Raw genomic sequence first — 18,670 nt, 5'->3', positions numbered from 1 at the left:
TCTCTGGAAGAGAAACCATAAGGGATACTTCTTCCCTTTCTGGTCAGAGTGATATATAGATATGAAATTTGAATTTCTGGATTCATTTTGCCACTCGGAGAGAAGCCAGGTTTGGAATGAGGCTGACAAGACTGAAGGCAGAGCAGAGAAAGGTAAAGAATCCAGGTCTTTGAGGACATGGTTGAACTATTAAATCAAACCAACCCTGAAGCCTATCCTACCTTGGACTTTTTAGTTCTATTAGCCAGTAAACCAACTTCATTGCCTAAAAATTGACTGAGTTGAGTTTTGAGGTACTTGAGATTAAAAGTATTCCACTGTCTTAGAAAAATAATATGGAACGGGGAGACACTGAAAAGAGTTAGACCAGGTGGGAGACTAGGTCTGCAGTGATAAGGCACAAGGCAGCAGTGAGAAGAAGAGTCATTGGAAAGAGAGAATTGATGTGTGAGGCAAATCTATATCGATACAACCAGAATTCTTACACTCAATAAAAGGCTAAGGGGAAAAATTTAAGGAATATAGGGAGTGAAAGTTTGAGCCCACTCCCAAGGAAACAGATGTAAAACATGAGAGAACTGGAAGGTTGAAAATGAAAGAGACATTTATTTGAAGATTCAGCCCAATCACAGTCCAACAGATGATATCTGCTAGCAACAAAAGATGTAAAGCCTTAAGTATTTAAAAAATATAAAGTACTCATCACAAAACATACAACCAGGTTCCATAAAGCAGTGTGTAAAACCATTAAGTATGGTAAAAAGAAAGAATAATAAACATCTGTGAAAATAAGATAAACTAGTGAGAACTGTTGGGTTATTTTTTGGAATGTAAGAGGGGTCATTAAGAACCAAAAGGGGGCTTCCCTGGTGGCGCAGTGGTTGAGAATCCGCCTGCCAATGCAGGGGATACGGGTTCGTGCCCCGGTCCGGGAAGATCCCACGTGCCGCGGAGTGGCTGGGCCCGTGAGCCATGGCCGCTGAGCCTGTGCGTCCGGGGCCTGTGCTCCGCAACGGGAGAGGCCACAACAGTGAGAGGCCCGCGTACCACAAAAAAAAAAAAAAAAAAAAAAAAAAAAAAAGAACCAAAAGGAAGTGGGTAGGCTTACTGGATGACAGATTGGGAAAACCTTATTAGAAAGAGTAAGACTGATCAAGCCATTCCAGTTATTCACTTTTTCATATATTTTGGACAGGGGACATTCTGTCAATAGAACATGAAGTCCACTGACATATAACTTCTGGGAGCCTCAGTAAAATAATAGGGTAAACAAGGGAAACAGATAAGAACTGCTGGAAGAAAGAGGCCTAGCAATGATTCATACAAAAATCACTAAGCCTTTTCATATTTCAGTGATGAAAAGGTAAAAAGAGACTTTTGGTTTCTAGTCCAGCACATAAGAAGCTTGGAAGTTGCCACTCCAACCTAACAATAAGTAAAAGGCAAAAATCAACACATCTTCTTAGACCCAAAAGAGAAGTGAAGTCACAGGGCAAAATGCTGCTCCCAAAATTGGAGAGACCAACAGGCAAATACTGAGAATCACAGCTCACTGGGAGCAGCAATGTCTGTGGGAACCAGCACCGAGGTAGGGAAACCTGAACTATGATTTACAAATTGCTGGAGGCTCAGTGTGGAAAACTCTGAAAACTCAAAGGGGCCCCAGTCATTGGGGGCTTCCACATATTTGTGAGTTTTACCTTCTGGATCTCCACCAGGTTCTCACAGTAAACACTGAAGAAAAATCCCACCACACCCTGCTTCCCCACCATGCTTCTGGCAGAACTATTCTGCAGGAACTATTTTGAAATAAACTAGAACATTCAGTTCTTAACAAGGTCTGCTTTCAGGAGAAACTATTTAACTAGAGCCTAACCTGGTGGGGTTTTATCAGAGCCTAACTGGCCTAGGGAAGGAAAATACCCAGTTCAAGCCCCCTCTAGCCATCCTGTTCCATCTCAGGGTATCGGTAGGGGGACTGAGAAGCACATGTGAAGTTCACAGTCCAGAGGCACAGTCTCACTAAAAGACTGAGACCTAATCATAGGACTATAAAACACCTCCCTTCTTCCCCCCCACCCACCCCCAACAAACCCAGGCTCCAAGTGGGCTCCCACCAACCTAGGCTCCTGGCTGGGCCCAGCACCAGGTCGACTATCAAAGACCAGGCTTTTGACCCAACCCAGCACCAGGCCAGCTCCTATAACCCCAGGCCCCCATCCCACCTCAGTGCCGTGCTGGCCCCCGTGGATATAGACTCCAGATAGGCTGCTACAGACCCAGGCTCCTAGCCCACCCCATCACTAGGCCAGCCCCTGAGGCCCTACCCTCAAGGCTGGCTCCCATGGACCCAGGCTTGCAGTCCACACCAGAACCAGTCTGGACCCACAGACACAACCTCTAGGTTGGCCCTTGAGGCCCCAGGTGACAGGATGCCTCCTATAGCCCCAGACTCCAGGCTTGCCCTAGTGCCAGGCTAGCCCTGTAGCCCCAGCCTCCAGGCCAGTTCCTATGAAATCAGGCTCCCAGTCCATCCCAGTACCAGATAAGCCCCAGACAGATTCAGATGATAGGCCCACCCACTGGTCCTTGGCACCTGGTTGGCTCCTGTGGACCCAAGATCCAGGTCTGCCCATACAGACCCAGGTCCCAGGCTCATCAGTGCAAGAGTCAAGCACCAGGCCTGCCCCAGTGAGCCACCATGGACCCAGACACCAAGCTGATCCCCACTTACCCAAACACCAAGCCTTTCTACCTACTGACCCAGGCACCAGACCTGCCTGCCCAAGGAATCCAGCAGCAAGCCTGCCCATAGACACACCAGATGATCCACTCAGAATCTCTGGATAGGCTGACAGTCTTTGCCTGTCAAAGTCAGCCTGTAAAGACTGGAAGAGGTGACTACTTCCTCAAATGCACAGGTACCAAGGCAAGGCCAGAGGGATCAAGAATAATCAAAGAAACAGTACTCCACGAAAGGAAGCTATTAAAACTCCAATGACTGACCTTAAAGAAATGGAGATTATGAACTGTCTGACAAAGAATTCAGAATAATCCTCTTAAAGAAATTTAGTGAACTAAAAGAAAACAGACAAATGAATTTAGGAATATAATGAATGAAGAAAATGAGTTCAACAAAGAAATAGAAACCGTAAAGAAAAGACAGACAGAAATCTTAGAGTTGAAGAATACACTGCCTGAAGAATTCAACAGTTTCATAACTGAGTTGAAATAGCCTCAATCAAGCAAAAGAAAGAATTGGTTAACTAAAGGGCAGGTCATTTGAAATCACCCAGTCAGAGGAGAAAAAAGAAAAAAGAATGAAAAGAAGGAAGACAGTCTATGTGAATTATGAGATACCATTTAAAAGAAACAATCTACACATAATTGGAGTCCCAGAATGAGGAGAAAGGGAAGGAACATAAAGCTTATTTAAAGAAATAGTGACTGGGCTTCCATGGTGGTGCAGTGGTTGGGAGTCCGCCTGCCGATGCGGGGGACGCAGGTTCATGCCCCGGTCCGGGAGGATTCTGCATGCTGCGGAGCAGCTGGTCCTGTGAGCCATGGCTGCTGGGCCTGAGCATCCGGAGCCTGTGCTCCACAACGGGAGAGGCCACAGCAGTGAGAGGTCCGTGTACCGCAAAAAAAAAAAAAAAGAAAGAAAAAAAAAGAATCCTCCTGCTAATGCAGGGGACATGGGTTCAAGCCCTGGTCCAGGAAGATCCCACATGCTGTGGAGCAACTAGGCCCATGCGCCACAACTACTAAGCCTGCGCTCTAGAGCCCATGAGCCACAACTACTGAGCCCATGCACCACAACCACTGAAGCCCACATGCCCAGAGCCCGTGCTCCACAACAAGAGAAGCCCCTGCAATGAGAAGCTCACGCACTACAACAAAGAGTAGCCCCCGCTCGCTGCATCTAGAAGAAAGCCTGCGCAAAGCAACGAAGACCCAACACACCCCCCAAATTTTTTTTAATTAAAACGTTAAAAAAAGAAAAAAAGAAACAGTGACTGAGAACTTCCCAAATCTGAGGAGAGGTCTGGACATCCAAATTCATGAAGCTAATAGGTCATTCCCAGATTTCAATCCCAAACGATTTTCTTCAAGGTACATTATAATAAAACTATATAAAATTAAAGACAAAGAGAGAATTTTAAAAGCAGCAAGAGAAAAAACTTCTTCACGTATAAAGGGTACCTGCAAAAGGCCATGACCAACAGATTTCTCAGCAGAAAACTTGCAGGCCAGGAGAGAGTGGGATGATATATTCAGAGTATAAGAACTAGAAAATCTGCCAACCAAGAATACCTTACCCAGCAAAGTTGTCTTTCAGGAACGAAGGAGAGATACACTTTCCCAAACAAACAAAAGCTGAGGGAGTTCATCACCATTAGACCTGTGTTATAAGATACGCTGAAAGGAGTTCTTCAAGCTGAAATGAAAGGATGCTAATTAGTAACATGAAAACATATGTATGTAACTGAAAGACTCTCAGTGGAAAGAACCTACTATAGGAATATAATAATTGTAGCAAATATTTATTGACAACTTACTAGTGCAAAGGTACTGTTCAAAGTCATTAATTTATTTAATTCTCACAGCAATTTGATGAGGTAGTTACTATAATTACCCTGATTTTATAGATGAGAAAACTGAAGCATGGAAAAGTTGTCACTTATCCAAAGCCACGCAGCTTTCAAGTGGCAGAACTGAGGGTCTGATGGAGGCAGTCTGGCTTTGGAGCTTCTGCACATCCCTGCCACTTCCAGAGCCCAGGTGGGGAGGAGTCAGATTCAGGAAAGACTAGTGAGCACAGAAATTAGTAATAATGAATGGATATGTTTTCTAAACTTTAATGAATTGAATTATTCTGTGGTTTTTCAACCAGGCAAAATTAAAATTCTGAGCAATACTAATAAGGAAGATTGTAGGGTGATAGGGGAGGCGAGCTGTGTTCAATAGTGAAGTGTTTTAAATTTCTTTTCTTGTCTAGGAAGGGGCCAGAGATTAATTTCAGACCTTGGGTATTTTTTTTTTTGGTTGTTTGTTAACTTTAAATACATGTGTTAATAATTTAATGTTGACTACTAAAAACATAAAGAAAATATTCATGAAATTTACTGAACTTCCCATTAGAGAATTAAGTAAATGAACTATGACACACATATATAGAATACTATAACCCAGTTTAAAAAAAGGATGTGTGAGTTGAAATGAAAAAATATTCTTAATATATTGAGTAAAAAAAAGAGGTTATAAAATGTTTGCATTTTAATAAACATATATGTGCTTTTGAGTGTGTATACGTATACATGTTTCTTCATATGTTAACTGAGATTATTTCTGTTGTCATTACTGAATACTTTTTGTTTTCTACTATACACATTTTGGTACTTTTTTTTTTTTGCGGTACACAGGCCTCTCACCGTTGTGGCCTCTCCTGCTGCAGAGCACAGGCCCCTGGACGCGCAGGCTCAGCGGCTCCGCGGCATGTGGGAACTTCCCGGACCGGGGCACGAACCTGTGTCGCCTGCATCGGTAGGCGGACTCTCAACCACTGTGCCACCAGGGAAGCCCTTGGTACATTTTTAAAAGTGTGCACACATACTGTCTGTTATTATAATCAGAAAAGAAAAAGAAAAAGTTGTGATTTGGGGGGAAAAGAAAAAAGAAAAGAATGTCATGTTTTGCTCTGTCTGGCCATTCCACTATTTTTGGATATTTTGTCCCTATTGACCTCAAACAGCAGTTTATATGAAACATACTTTGTGAATCAGGATTCTCTGTGTTACTAGAAATACTTATAGCCTTCAACATCACTAAAAGCAAACAAAGATAAGCATGGTTGAGGGAGGGGAAATAAGACAAAAATGCAAGCACATCTTGACATGTAGTCCAACCCCAGGTGTGTGATCAAGGGGAGGGGGGACCCAGGCCCCGTGCACACAGGCTGACATCCGGCTCCAGCAGGAGAGCTTGGTTTTTTCCTCAGATGACAATACCAGTGGTTGTGGCTAGGGAAGGAAAACTGCGTTGAGGAAAAGAATAGCTCCCTATGACTAGAAGTTTGACCAGTGTGGCAGTCTCACTCTACAAGTTGGCTTTAGCAACACAATTGCTCTCACTCAGCATTTTGACACATTGGTTCATTGTATCCTCTACCAGACATCACGCCCAATCAGACCAGTTTGTCCAATGATAACTCTGACAACTGACTGCAGCCCATATTATCATGTCTGCTATCATGAACCTCCGCTGTCCCCAACACACACAGAGACAGACTTGTGCCCCCTCCCCCAAGACTGGGCATCCTTATTCTTATAAACGAAGCTCCATTGAGTACTTACAGTACTCAGGAAACTGAGCTAAATGCTAGGAACCAAAAACAGGGGTTTATAATCTGTCAGGAAAACATACACTAGGGGCAATTAGGCTTTTATAGGATAGAATTAATTTAGTTTGTGAATAATCTGGTTTGTTGGTGTTCCTATGAAAATATGTGTGGTAGCCGAAAGTGGCCCTCCAGAGATGTCCCTGTCCTAATCCCCAGGTCCTTTGAACATGCTATCTTACACGACCAAAGGGACCTGGGAAAATTACACAAAGCAAATGTGTGATTAAGTAAATGACCTTGAGAAGGGGAGATTACTCTGGATTACCCAGGTGGACTCAATCTAATCATATGAGTCCTTAAAACTGTGGTCAGAGGGAGATGTGACTAAAGAAGGAGGGTCAGGGAGGTGCAACATTGCTGGTTTTGAGTATGGAGAAAGGGTTTCACAAGCTGATGTGGCATCTAGGAGCTGGGAAAGGCAAGGATACAGATTCTTCCCTAGAGCCTCCGGAAGAAACCTTGACTGTAGCCCTGTGAGGAGGATTCTGGACTTCTGATCTCCAGAACTATAATAAGTCTGTGTTGTTTTAAGCCGCGGTGTTTGTGGTAATTTGTTACAGCAACAATAGGAAACTTATACAACATGCATAATACGCATATTTTCCCAGGTGGAGTAGGACCCGAAAAGCCTACAAAGGTTCAGTGGTTCTGAAGTGCACATAAAGGGCTATGCAAAGGCCAGCTTCCTCACCACAGGAACATCAGCTAGGAAGCCTCACTGAATGCCTCTCTACTAGAGCTGGGGACTGCAAGGGAGGCAGAAGGTCCACTCACACTAAGCTTCCCCTGGGCCACGGGCACATGCTGACTCCTGGCACAGGACAGGGAACACTACTGAGGATGTACACAGGGCGTGATGGTGCCACTCCTAAGTGATCTAGTCCACATGCCCAGGACAGAGCTGTAAACTCTAATTGACCGGAATTATTTGTGGAGCTGACAGAAACGCTGTAACTCAAGGGTTGGTCAGATTGAGGTTTATCAGCAGAGAGGGGACACTGGGAATTGTCATAGAGCACCTGGGACTGTGAAGAAAGTGCAAGGGAACCCAGGCCTACGATTCTTGAAGTGAAGCTAAGCAGGGCCCTAGGCTGGTACAGGGACTTTGGAGACACACAAGATCCTTGTGGCCTGCTTCAGTGTCGAATGCTAACCAGGGCTCCACATCATGGCACAGATAAGAAAAAGCCCAAAGGCAATGACTGTAGGAGAGAAGGGTATTTGGGGGGATCCAAGATGACAGGGCCTCAGATTTTTGGACTCACCAGGGCAGAGGGAATTTGGAAGTGGCAGAAATGAAAAAATCTCAGACTGTGCCTTTTTACTGAGAGGCAGACTGGGGGAAAGCACACAAAGCAGTGAGGAAGGAAAGGGCCATCTGCCTAGCCAGCCAAGGCAACTGAATCAACGCGGTCAGTTCCCCCTCACATCCAGAGGCCCATCCAATCTTAGGCAAGGCTGCAGGGACAACAGTAACACTTCTTACAGTGGAGAGCAGGGAAAGCTGCTATTGCTGAGCAGCAGAATCACCCCTTGGGCCCACCCAACTATCAGACTCACCTGATGAAGCCCTCCCACAAAGGGTGGTGCTATTCTGCACAGGGTAGCCTAACACAAGTCACACCTTTGAAAATGGACTATTTTTTTATTAGTAGAGATGCCTCCTTTGTTGGTACAATTGTCAATTAGATCATTTGAGTATATGGAGAGTATCCTAAAGGTTTGGCTTTGTTAATGCAAATCATAGTCTCCACTACGTAACATTTGGAAAGTGGGGGCCAGATGCTTATTCTCATCAACTTGAGATGACATTATGGATCCTACACAGAGGCCCTATGACTCTGATTAGATAGAGCAGAGTATACAACTGAGCCAAGTCAATCACAGGTGGGCCCAACTGGATATCTGACACAATCCTGGAGGCAGGTGGAAGACAGTAGACAACAGACATTTATAAAACAGTGCAAGAGCTGGAGCCCCAAATCCAACATCCAGTTCCAAAACTGAGCCAAGAACCTGAGGGAGTAGTTGGGTATGGAATACCAGAGCAGGGGTTCAGATATGGGTTGTCTTCTAGGAATTTTATTAAAAGATTACTTTCTTCGAAGTGGTTGGTTTTTCATTAGAGCTGACATGGAGCTGTACAGTGACTTTTAACTCAAGGACATCTTAAAGGCCCGGCTAGACATTTGGCAAACACATAAGTATCCCCCTGCTAGACATCTGACAAACATGCAATAAGTGTAACCACAGCATGATTACCAGTCATTAGTCCACACGTCCTGCATTTGCTCACTCTTCTCAAGTCTTAAGGTCTCATCTCTTCAGTACCTCTAGAGGAAATATACATTGACTTTAAGATCATTTATATTTCCGTTAGCTGATACTACTCTATCTTCTTTTTACCACATTTGATAGATTTTTATCTCTGTACATTCCTACTTTATTTTATTCTGCATTGAGAATTTTTGGATCTAGACTGTAGCAGGAGCTATAGAAGCATTCTTCTCTGTGCTGGGCAGGAACTTTCTACACTTTGAATCTAGAGAGGGGCTCTAACAGCATATAAGAATTTGGAAAATGGTACAAAGAATAATAATTTTGAAAGACATTTAACTTTTAGAAGAAAATGTAGGTGAATATCATTATGACCTTGAGGCAGGTGAGGATTTCTTAAATTAGACACCAAATGCACAGACTATAAAAGAAAAGATTAGTAAAAAGCCGTATTTTAGAAAATAACATCTCTGAAGAAAGATAAGAGGAATTACGATTGTTTCTCAAAAACTGAAGCTTTAAGAGATGGTGAAATGACTGCACTGGAGTTTTGCTACATAATCCATGATACAGTAAATGTATTGGTTTAGTTACTGAATGTGCCAGAAAATTACTTGACCCAGTTTTACCCCCAACATGAACTTTCTGACTGGAATTTGATACTGGCACTACAGCGAGGACCTAGTGTACATATACGAGAAATGAAGACGGTGGTCAGTTTTATTTTGTTTTGCTTTTGTCCACAAATCAAAAAGAAATGGGTCTCATGTGAGAAATATGTCCTGATAGGAAAACCGCTATTGAGATGGATTTCCAAAGGAAGTTACCAGACTCTGTGTGCCCTTTTTCGTGTAATAAGAACACATTTCTCTCCATAGAGTACCGAGTACCGAGACTCTGGAAATTTTTTCTGCCCTCCTCTGAGACAAATATTCCTGCCTGCCCTTGAAACAGATTTATAATTTCTAGTTTATTCCCTAAATGAGTAGCTCTCACTTAGAAATCTGCATTAGAATCGTCTGCAGAATCTTAAAAAAAAAATACGGGTTTTGGACCCAATCCCAATGATGTTGATTTAGTAAGTCTGACAGGGACCCTGGCATCTATATTTTTAAAAATTATATTCCCCAAGTGATCATTTTGCAATGCATACAAATGTTAAATCATTATGTTGTACACCTAAAATTAATATAATGTTGTAGGTCAATTATGCTTCAATCTAAAAAAATTTATTCCAAGTGATTCTAGTGTGAAGCTGATTGAGCACTGTGACAGACCTTTGGGCTCCTGACTATGACTAGTCGTTCTACTATTTACCCCTCTGTACCTCAATTCTAATGAATGATCCCTGCCCCATGTTATTCCATCTGTTTGTTCACATGACTCTCCTAGGTCCTTGATCAGTAACCTATGCTCAAAAATCATACTGAACAAATAATGTGTGGAACAAGCAGGTAGCCTGTTAGCACCAAATCGCTAGCATGTACAGGCATACCTCGTTTTATTGCATTTGGCTTTATTGTACTTCACAGATAACTGTGCTTTTTACAAACTGAAGGTCTGTGGAAACCCTGTGTTGTCAGGTGACGGTTAGCATTTTTTAGCAATAAAGTATTTTTTAATTAAGGTATGTACATTGTTTTTTAGACATAATGTACATTTGTATGCATTGCACACTTAACAGATCATAGTATAAACATCACTTTTAAGGCACTAGGAAACCCCAAAGTTCATGTGACTTACTTTATTGCAATATTCGCTTTATTGTGGAGGCCTGGAACCAAACCCACAATATCTCCAAAGTTTGCCTGTAATAATAGTGAAAAGAGAAGATGAGAACATGCTGAGAAAGAGAAAGAATGATAGAGTGGTTGAAAGCACATCAAGACTGAGGATTAAAAGAGGAAACAACGGAACAGCTCTTGTCAAATTGGAGGAAATGTCTAAACTCTAACCTCCGCCCTCTATTCTTTTACAGAACATTACCTACAGCATAATCCCTGCACCAGCTGGCTCCTTAGCAACAGCTTCCCATTGGTCGCGTCCCCTCAGAGGGACTTATATATCTCTTATTTATTTCCAAGAGTGGAGGAGACAAATTTCTCTTCTTCAGGTTACTCTGTAATTACTTTCATGAACCCTCTACATTTTTTGAACTAGCCACTACGAAAGTCATGAAGGCTTCTTCCTCTCCAACCTCTTCACACAGGCTAAATTCCCTGTAACAGAGGTCATGCTTCTTTCCTGCTTACCACCTTCCAAAGTTAGCAGAGGAATTTTGGACAAACAAGAAAAATGGTCACTTCCTTCATACTCTAATTTCCAACACACATGGTTAGATGAGTGAGATTAAAGTGGCTGGGAAGAAAGATTCAGGGGGATGCTTCTGAATTTCTCTGGGATCACTGCCTGGGTTTGAAGATTTCTAAAAACTGTTTCAATTGCCCTCAGGAATAGTCTCCTTTTGCCTCTAAAAATAAACAATTACATTCACTATGGCAAATATTGGGCTTAAACATTTTTTTAAACAAAATTCACATTTTATTTAGGTTGAAATAAACTATACAAAATTGATTTTCTGGGCTCCCCTGGTGGCGCAGTGGTTGAGAGTCCACCTGCCGATGCAGGGGACACGGGTTCGTGCCCCGGTCTGGGAGGATCCCACATGCTATGGAGAGGCTGGGCCCATGAGCCATGGCCGCTGAGCCTGTGGGTCCAGAGCCTGTGCTCCGCAACAGGAGAGGCCACAATAGTGAGAGGCCCGTGTACCGCCAAAAAAAAAAAAAAAAAAAAAGTAGCCCCTGCTTGCTGCAACTAGAGAAAGCCTGTGTGTAGCAACAAAGACCCAACGCAGCCAAAAATAAATAAATAAATAAATAAGACAAAGTCTACACTAAAACTCTTGTTTGGTGAGCTCACATGTTTCTCTTACAGTCTGATAATTTTCTTAACTGTCTTTTACAGATTTTCAACAGCATACTGAAAACTCCTACCATTCAAAGGTCAGTCATGAGCTTCATTGTAACGTTTTATAAAATGTATACCTCTGGGCTTAAACTTTTAATAGTAGTTCTTCGTTTGACAAAAACTATTATGTTAAAAAACAAAATCCTTGACCAGTTACTGAGGCAACATATGAAATTAAATTTCTAAGACTTTTCTAGGAATTTTATCAAATGTTAGCATTACTATAAACATCCTGTCTCCAAAATGTTTATGTACACCCATGGGAGAGGGCTTGAGTTAGGCCATTAGAACTAATAATAAGCCAGACTTGAGGATATAGTTAATAGTGATATTAGCTATAGGCTATAGAAGCCTAGGTGCCAATTAATACTGCACTGAGAAACTTACTTTTATCAGTTTTATTCTCCAAGAACAACTGTCTCCAAACCTAGTGCCCAGGCCTATTTCTGACCCAGTCTGGGTAACATTCTTTTTTTTTTTTTTTTTTTTTTTTTAAAGTGTTTTAATTATTATTTTTTTTTTTTGAAGATGTTGGGGGTAGGAGGTTTTATTAATTAATTTTTGCTGTGTTGGGTCTTCGTTTCTGTGCGAGGGCTTTCTCTAGTTGTGGCAAGCGAGGGCCACTCTTCATCGCGGTGCGCGGGCCTCTCACTATCGCGGCCTCTCTTGCTGCGGAGCACAGGCTCCAGACGCACAGGCTCAGTAGTTGTGGCTCACGGGCCTAGTTGCTCCGCGGCATGTGGGATCCTCCCAGACCAGGGCTCGAACCCATGTCCTCTGCATTAGCAGGCAGATTCTCAACCACTGCGCCACCAGGGAAGCCCTGGGTAACATTCTTGTAGTTCAGAAGTCTTAAAGTTCTCTTTCCTGTTTCAACTCTTTGGAATGGCTTAGGGAAAGCCTGCATAGAAGTTAAGGTAAAAAGGAAAGTCTAAATAATTTTTGGAACTCTGGGGACATTTAAATATTTGTAGAATTGATTCTTGGGACATTATCACATTTATTCTACGTCACAACCAATGATAATTCCTCATGATTTGGCTTTTCCAACCACAAAACCATCTGGTTCCTCTGCTGCTACACAGACTTGAGTTCTTCTCCTCCTTCAGTTACTTTTGTCTATAGTTGAAAGAAGCAGCACAAGAAAGAGCAGGTGTTTCCGTTCTAAGTTCTCTAAATACAGAAATTTCATAAACGTGTTTAGCTGGCATTCCAAGAGTTGGTAGGTTAACAAACATTTACCAAGTGCCTACTATGTGCCAAGCACTGTTCCAGGTACTGAGGAGACTATGGAAATCAACACAGATAGAGTGCCTGCCCCTTCAAGGAGGGAAGGACAGTGGAACTCCTGAAACACATACTCTACGAGAAGAGTGCTTCTGAGGTCTGTGCTTAATTGTTATGCTGAGGATATGATAGATAACCTTTTTTTGAATTAGCTATTTACTCAAAAGTTCCACCCAGGTTTTAACTAGAATCAGCTAAAGAACTTCTTACTCCAAAGTCAAAACTAAATCTGAGGTTTTTGCCACTTCCTCTTTATATCATACAAAATTTGTTAGTTCTACAGTGTTTCATCTTAGACATAATTCAAATTACAAAATGTTCTGCACATTTATAAGATTCTTTGTTGAGTGACTGCCTATTACATAAATTTGTCTGTGAGCATTTTTTTTTTTTTTTTTGCGGTACGCGGGCCTCTCACTGTTGTGGCTTCTCCCCTTGCGGAGCACAGGCTCTGGACGCGTAGGCTCAGCGGCCATGGCTCACGGGCCCAGCCGCTGCGCGGCATGTGGGATCTTCCGGGACCGAGGCACAAACCCGCGTCCCCTGCATCGGCAGGCGGACTCTCAACCACTGCACCACCAGGGAAGCCCAAGGCAGTTTTAAAGAAACTAGAAATCATTTTAGACATACTCAAACAACACATTTTAAGTCACTCTAAACACTTGTACTATTTTATCTTCCTCTTCTTTACTCATCTTTGAGTAGACTCTATGGACGGCCCAGAGTCCAAATTTTTCAAGGGAGATCATCCTCAAAATTTTGATAGAGAATATTAAATAGGTATTGAAAATTATGACACAGATCTATATTTCTTAATAAAAATGTTATATATTAAATGACAAGGTTACTAAAAATCATGTATATGAAAAATAATGTGTATTGTATGACCCTATTTTTCTTAACTGATTTATATATGCATAGGAAAAAGTGATATATATATATAAAAACTTTTTTTCCCCTCCACAGCACGTAGGATCCTCCCGGACCGGGGCACGAACCCACGCTCCCCGCATCGGCAGGTGGATCCTCAACCACTGCGCCACCAGGGAAGCCCTATAGTAAAACTTTAACAGAAGTTATATTAGGTGTTGTGCTTTTCACTTCCTATTTTCAGTTAACAGTATATATAGGTCAGCATCTCACAGAATGACTGGCAGACATGATAGTGGAATTGAATTATTACCTTATGGCATTCATCAGTAATTGCTTATCTAAGAATGATATATATATATATTTTGCGTTACACGGACCTCTCACTGTTGTGGCCTCTCCCATTGCGGAGCACAGGCTCCGGATGCGCAGGCTCAGCGGCCATGGCTCACGGGCCCAGCCGCTCCGCAGCATGTCGGATCTTCCCGGACCGGGGCACGAACCCGCATCCCCTGCATCGACAGGAGGACTCTCAACCACTGCGCCACCAGGGAAGCCCTAAGAATGACTTTTTGATGAAGTCCTTCATCTCCGTAAACAATTTGTTCCTAGAGTCATTGTCCCCCCTGCCAGCTGCTCTTACTTGTCCACTCCATACAGATATCTCCAAACCACATCTTTGGCTCTGTTATTTCTCTCTCTTGAGCTTCTGTTTTCTCTTTCAGTGTCTACTAGAAATCTCTACTTACATGTGCTGATACCTTCATGAGCAGTTAGTTCACAGGACAGTGAGCACTTAGACTCTCATTCACTTGCTGGCTGTTCTTAGATCAATGACTTAATCTCCAGGACCTCAAATAAAGAAGATGATGATAACTTCTTCAAGAGAGGAGACTAAGTTTCTTGAGGTTTTAGATTTTAGGCCTAAAACCAAATTCATTATCTTCTTGTCACCACTTCCCTCACTTGAAACATTTCTTCCTTTCATCTTCAGATAACAGAACGATAGGAAACAGTAGAACTTTAGAACTAATAAGGATGTTAGAGTCTCCCTAGCTCAATTTCTTTTCTTTAGTATAATGGATGAACAAATACATACCTCCATTATTTCCTTCCTTTTCTTGCCCTATCAGTAATCCAGTCCCACCAGTTCTCCTTTTGTAATGTCTCTCAAGCCTCTTTCATTCTTTTCATTACCACCACCCCAGAGTACATCTTTATTTCCTTGTGGCTTTTTTCCCAAAGTCATGTTTTTCCTGCTTTCAGTCTTTCAGCTAATCCTGGGAAAGCTTCCAGATTGCATATCCAAAAATAATGTGATCACTAAGACATGTTCTCATGAAAAAAGAATTTGATGGTTTTACTGTGATCAGAGGATAGGTCCAAACTCTAAGGCTAACCTAAGGAACTTCCTAGAGGTTCACCCTAACTTACCTTTCCAGGCCTGTCTTCCAGTATTCCGCTAAAAGTCAAAGCTGAAAAAAATATTTATTTAATTGAATTAATCTCCATACTTTCTAAACACAAATCCTTTTAGCTTTGAGATATGATTTTTAAAAAAGCAGCCAGGTTCAAGGGAAACAGGGAAGCTGTTAAAAGTTAATAAGCTAGAAAACAAGGGTGAAGTGAGGAGAACAGGAGCAGAATTCATGACTTTTCTATATGTTCAGTTCCTGTTCTATAAGTTTTCCACCAATACAGTTTCCGCTCAGTACACTGAGGGGATATGGATGTCGTTCCCCCGACAATAGAAACACATGCAGTCAGGGTCTGGGTGCTTATTCTAAATCAACCACAGGGCTAAAGCTTTACAGACATTTTAGTCTGATTTAGGAAGGTCAAGGTCACACTGCCTTGAGAAACGTGAAAGGCAGGAGTCTGACCCACGATTAAAGACCTTGCTTTAAACTGTGCTATAAAAACGATTAGGCTAATCAAGAGAGGACTTGGCAGACGATACGAGGCTGGGGTTAGGCGGAAAGACAAGAGGCTTCTGCACCTGAATTTACGGAGAGAAAAACGAAACAGCAAACCCCCACGGCGGCCGCCATTTTGCGGGAGCCAAGCGGCCGGAAGTCCCGCCGCCGGCGTCTAGCGGCTGGAGGCTGGGGTACGGGAGGACCTTGGGCCTCCGCGTCTCAGCGGTCGGGGGCGGAGCCAGAGGGCGAGGCCGGGGCCGTGCTGCGTAGAGTCTCGCGGCAGGAGGCGGAGCCTGAAGGCGGGGCCTTGGACGGCGGGGCTCTCTGGTTCCCCCGGTCGGGGGCGGGGCCTGGAGGCGGGGCGGAGGCGCAGGGAGGAGCTGACCCTGTCCCAGCTTAAGAGCGCTTCACTTTTTCGGAATGTGAATGAGCTGCTACAGCTGGCCGCTGGCAGCCGGCAGTTCTCGGCTAGGAGAGGTGGGAGGTAACGGTGATTTCCTCCCTGCTTGGCCCACCTCGAACATCGACTCCCTTCTCCCGCGGCCCCGGGGATGCAGCCGTAGCAGGTGAGATGGGCCCCCGGGGCGCCGACCTGCGCGGTCCCGGCTCGGCTTTGCGGGCCCCTGGTGACCCCGCTCTCGCCCCTCGAGTCTGAGCAGGTGGGCAGCGCCCAGGCCCGCAATCAGCTGTCTGCGCCTGCCCGCCTCTGCCCCGCAGCGCCCGCCGTTAGGACGTGCGGGGCCACCCGGGAAGACTTACGTAGGAGAAAGGGAGGCTTGTACCCTTTGGTGACAGAGCTGCCATCCCTCAGTCTGAGGAGCACATCATTGTACGTGCGTCCACCCTACCATTCTCAGACTCTTCCCTTTATTCCGTGGGGGTGGCCTCAGTGAATGCCATCCTGGGAGCTTCTGCCCAGGGACCTGGAGCGTTGCACCAAATTTTCTGCCTTACCCCTTTTTGGAGCATTTCACTTACCATGCTTTGTGACTGCCATGCCCTGGGAAAGCTGAACGACCAACTTTGTATCCCAGGCACAGAACGCAGGCTGCCTTTACACTTCCACTGCTGCCTGCCCAGGCATTGGGTGGCAGCTGTTCTTTAGAAGGCCTAGTTGGTTACGGATTCTCTACATCCTTATCTTCGAGGGCCAAAGTCTGTCCCTGCCGACAAGAGAAGAGGCAGTGCTCAGCACTCCCTCCCAACTCTGGGTCTTCAGGGAAGACGTTTGGTCCCCTGCAAGTAGGTGGGAGTGGGTGGATGGTATGACTGCTGGTGTTGAAGGGTGCTTGAATAGGACCACACTGTATTATGCTTTTCCCACCGGCTAAAGGTTATTGGGTGTTTGAGAAATAGCTTAAGAGTTTAAAGCTTTCTCTTTGAAACCCGTTAGAACCCTGCTCCCCATTTTCACTTAATAGCAGTTGTTTACAATGTTAGTGGTTCCTCCATGTTATCTAAACCAAATATGAGTGGCCAGAAGTGGCTGGTGTATAGCATTTCTCTGCTCCCGCCCCAGTGAGTGGTCTTTTACTGTGACAAGCCAACTTTTTTGTTCTTTAAAAAGCCTTGTTTTTAATGAAATGAAAAGACTGGATGCTATTTTTTTTTAACTTCCATTGCTGTGGCTCCTGTTTATTTTAAAAGAATGCTTTAAGAAGTATATTCTTGAGGCTTCCCTGGTGGCGCAGTGGTTAAGAATCCGCCTGCCAATGCAGGGGACACAGGTTCGAGCCCTGGTCCGGGAAGATGCACATGCTGTGGAGCAACTAAGCCCGTGCGCCACAACTACTGAGCCCACGTGCCACAACTACTGAAGCCTGAGCGCCTAGAGGCCCTGCTCCTCCTCAACAACAGAAGCCCATGCACCACAACGAAAAGTAGCCCCAGCTCGCCGCAATCAGAGAAAACCCGTGTGCAGCAACGAAGAGCCAAAAATAAAATAAATAAATTTATTTTTAAAAAAAAATATATTCTCTTCCTGTTGGAAAAAAATTTAAGATGAGATAAAACTTTGTAAGTCCTTTCTGGTTATTTTGACTGCCCCTCAATTAGCAGATATTGCTTCTATAATATCAAGGAACATTAAAAGAAACTTCATGGGAAGGGGAAGATTACTTTCCAAAGTTTTTCTCTTAATTTTTGACTAACTGAAAGTTAAACCGGGGCCTTGCTACAGCTATTTGACCATCACCTTGAGGGAAATAAAGAGTTCTCCCTTCCCTGCTAACAACTAAGATCAAACTAAATTAAATTGAACTCTTTTTAGTTGTTTGGTATAAAATGAAAACTGATAATCTTACAACCCATCCCATCCCTCTGTTTTAGTTGGAGGCTCTTTAATACCAAGTATGTTTGAAGAACTGCATAGAACAATGAGTTATATTTAATTTACTACCATTCTTATTATTAGGACACACAACTCCTAATAGTAACTGCTACCATTTCTTGAAGGCCTACTTTGTGATAAGCTGTGTATAAAAGCTCCAGTTCTCACAATAGCCCTCTAAGGAGGTTTTTACTCTTATTTTACAGTTGAAGAAGCTATGGTGCAGAGAGGCTGAGTTACCCAAAGAGTTGATAAGTGATAGGCCCCAAACTGGGTTCAGGCCATTTGACTCTTTTCACTGAACAACTGCAAGTTTAGTTAAAACTGTTGGTTTAAAAATTATTGTAATATATTGATATGCAAGTGTGGTACAAATAAGGGGTAGGGAGCAGTGTAAGTTATAAAGCTCCAGGCAAAGAAATATAGGGAACTTTTAAAAAATAACAGAAGACTGGAGTAGTTTATCACCTTAATCTTTAGCACTGCCTTTTCAAGTCCACATCTCTCAGGGGCTCCAAATGTTTAACACCTTTTTTCACTTGTTTACTTTGTTCACTCCTTACTTCATGTATGGGTACTTGTACCAATCAGTAGCCTTCTCAGGATATAATTTGATGCTTA

The 18,670-nt window shown here is 43.4% G+C and overlaps 1 protein-coding gene and 2 long non-coding RNA genes across 5 annotated transcripts in view; 1 reads left to right on the top strand and 2 right to left on the bottom strand.

Annotated features, from left to right (window-relative positions):
• LOC131751597 (uncharacterized) overlaps nt 1-10,482 on the bottom strand; it is an 82,611-nt gene extending 72,129 nt beyond the window's left edge. The window contains exons 1-2 of one of the 2 annotated variants that reach the window (XR_010839135.1): nt 10,421-10,482; nt 8,663-8,733 (exon numbers count right to left, since the gene is read on the bottom strand). This is a non-coding gene — a long non-coding RNA (uncharacterized lncRNA). Of the gene's footprint in view, nt 1-4,319; nt 4,428-8,662; nt 8,734-10,420 lie in introns of those variants that run through there. The other variant, XR_010839136.1, reaches the window with a different exon arrangement.
• Nucleotides 10,483-14,582: 4,100 nt separating this feature from the next.
• LOC136793602 (uncharacterized) lies at nt 14,583-15,881 on the bottom strand. Its single transcript, XR_010839137.1, has 3 exons — nt 15,801-15,881; nt 15,236-15,276; nt 14,583-14,653 (listed from the first exon to the last, which is right to left on the bottom strand). It is a non-coding gene; the product is annotated as an uncharacterized lncRNA (long non-coding RNA).
• A 149-nt stretch (nt 15,882-16,030) lies between these two features.
• Nucleotides 16,031-18,670, top strand: part of GPR155 (G protein-coupled receptor 155) — a 43,674-nt gene continuing 41,034 nt past the window's right edge. For both annotated transcript variants that reach the window (XM_059055508.2, XM_059055510.2), the window contains exon 1: nt 16,031-16,286. The gene's annotated coding sequence lies outside the window, so the exon portion shown is untranslated. The remainder of the gene's footprint in view (nt 16,287-18,670) is intronic.

This window comes from Kogia breviceps, chromosome 2 (assembly GCF_026419965.1).
Source record: "Kogia breviceps isolate mKogBre1 chromosome 2, mKogBre1 haplotype 1, whole genome shotgun sequence".
NCBI classification, from domain to species: Eukaryota; Metazoa; Chordata; class Mammalia; order Artiodactyla; family Physeteridae; genus Kogia; species Kogia breviceps.
Note: the sequence above shows the minus strand (reverse complement) of the source record. Positions and strands in the feature narration are given on the sequence as shown.